A 2,589-nucleotide genomic window follows, 5' to 3' on the forward strand; every position below is an offset into this window, starting at 1 on the left:
TTTCAAACTGATATTTTCTCTTCCTTGGTGCCTCAAACTAGATCCCGTTCAGACACATTATAACAAGTTAGTATGAGTTTGGGTGCCAAAAATTTTTTTAAATCCATGCATAGTGTTTTGTTGTGTTGTTGTTGTTGTTGTTTTAAGTGGTCAGCAGCTGCCTTTATTTGGATCAGACACGTGAGTCAGACCAATATGGCTTGTGAGCAAAATGGGTGAAAATAGAGGAAACTGACTGGGACCTATTGTCTAACATCATCTTAAGGTTGGACTTGAGTACAAACTTAGAGAAAGCTGATGGAATGCCAAGTACCAACGTGAAGAGACCCTATATGCACACGGTGGCTATGTTATGCCTGGCTGCTCCCACCTTCCCTTCTTCTGAGAACAAGATGGGAATGATTGAACTATATTATAAGGATGAAGTTAGCCACTAGGGAGCACACTTGCAGATCCGGCTTGAGATGCTTATGTCAGGTAGCCTCTACAAATGAGGAAGACTAAGATTTAGAAATAGAATAAACAAAGCAACTTTTTTTTTCTTTCTTTCTTCTTGAGATGGAGTCTTGCTGTGTCACCCAGGCTGGAGTGCAATGGTGTGATCTCGGTTCACTGCAACCTCTGCCTTCTGGGTTCAAGTGATTCTCCTGCTTCAGCCTCCCGAGTAGCTGGGATTACAGGCACCTCCCACCATGCCCGGCTAATTTTTGTATTTTTTAGTAGAGACGGGGGTTTCACCACGTTGGTCAGACTAGTCTTGAACTCCTGACCTCAGGTGATCCACCCACCTTGACCTCCTAGAGTGCTGGGATTAGAGGCGTGAGCCACTGTGCCCGGCCAGCAAAGTAACTTAAAACAAACAAACAAACAAAAAAAACCCTTCTCCTAGGATGATCTGTTTACAACAGAAACAAAAACATTTTCCAGTTTAACCCATTTCTGACTGAAAGTCACTGTAGGGCTGAACCTTAAGGAAAACTAAGTTTAAACTTCCTTTTCATAGTATTTTGTCTTTTTTCCTTGGGTTAGAGGTGAGGACAAGAAAACATGACATAGTTTTGAATTAATATGAAAGAGGCAAAATTTGACGTTTTAAAATGGCTGAAAACATCCCAGTGTTCATTTTGCTGATAGGCGATAATTTAGAGAATCAGGAATAGAGGGTTTAGTCATAATAAGCATATATGCTGTGGGTCAGGTGACTCATGAACATGTCAAGCAGGCCAAGTTCTTTAGCAGTTTCTGGTTTGGTCCTGCTTTTAGTAATGTTGCAGTGGAACTTAGGCACATAGTCAAGTATTTGGTACCACTTCCCTATAACCCAGCCCACACCTCTTTACCCACTCTGAAGCTGGTCAATCTGTTCATCCCAGTGCCCTTAGAAGGTGAAGGTTTGGGCTGGGCCCAGGGGCTCATGTCTGTAATCCCAGCACTTAGGAAGACTGAGGTGGGTGGATCACTTGAGCTAGGCATTCGAGACCAACCTGGGCAACATGGTGGAACCCCATCTCCACAAAACAAAAACAAAAACAAAAAATTAGCCACGCTTGATGGTGTACGCCTATAGTCCTAGCTACTTGGGTGGCTAGGGAAGATCGTTTGAGCCCAGGACGCAGAGGTTGCGGTGGGCCGAGATCATGCAACTGCCCTTTACTTCAGCCTTGGCAACAGAGTGAGACAGTCTTAAAAAAATAAAACAAAAAACAGGTGAGGATTTGACGTGGTTTCTGACACCATCTTGCTCTTGTGCATTGCTGCCAGTGTTTCAAATGCTGCTGAAGACGTGGGTTCTGAGCAGTGTTCCTTGTATTGTGTCCAACAAACAACCGCCCTGCAGGCATCTCTATCCTGGGCCAGTGGTTGTTTCTCTCATTTTTTTTTTCTTTTCTCCTCATATTTGTAGTGGGGGCTCTGCAACATGAAAATTAAAAGTATGAATGGGATGAATAAGTAGGGGGCATAGACAGATACAGGGGTTAACCGTTCATGCAGTCTCAGGTCTTTATCCTTTGAAACCACTGGCTTTGGAGAAATCCTCAAACAGAAATGTGGAGAATAATGGAATTAAAGTCATCATGGTGTGAACTGAGTAGATGATTTGCAGGGGTTCGAATCCACTTGCAGCTTCCTTTGAGGAAGGCATAGGTTGCAATGGGAAAGAAAGGCACCTGAAACCCACGCTCGCAAAACAGAAAGGACTTAAACCAGGCTGGTGGCTCCTGTAGCAGCGTGTCTTTGAACTCCTTAGCATACCACTTCAGCAGGTTTCTAAACTCTACTGGGTAGAGCTCGCACGGCAGCACCGCCTGCAGGTCCATGAACAGGGTGATGGAGGTGTGGCTGAGGAAGCAGAGACCCGGCAGCCACTCCATGCAGTGGCATTGTCTGTTTGTCAGGCCTGGACCCGCTGATATGAGAAGAGATAGTGTTTTCTTAATACACATTTTTCATGAAGTTTTTGAAAACCCCTCATATTTGAGTTGGAATCCTGGAGATCATTTAGTCCAGTTCTATAATTTTAGAGATGAGGATGCTAAAACCCAAGAAGTTAAGCATCTCTTTAGCCTGCACCATAGGTTACTAGAGGGT

General features: G+C 44.1%; 1 pseudogene; it reads right to left on the bottom strand.

Annotated features, from left to right (window-relative positions):
* Positions 1 to 1,713: 1,713 nt before the first annotated feature.
* LOC129491788 (sigma intracellular receptor 2-like) lies at positions 1,714 to 2,370 on the bottom strand (annotated as a pseudogene).
* Between the last annotated feature and the right edge of the window lie 219 nt (positions 2,371 to 2,589).

This window comes from Symphalangus syndactylus, chromosome 10 (genome assembly GCF_028878055.3).
Source record: "Symphalangus syndactylus isolate Jambi chromosome 10, NHGRI_mSymSyn1-v2.1_pri, whole genome shotgun sequence".
In the NCBI taxonomy this organism is placed as follows: domain Eukaryota; kingdom Metazoa; phylum Chordata; class Mammalia; order Primates; family Hylobatidae; genus Symphalangus; species Symphalangus syndactylus.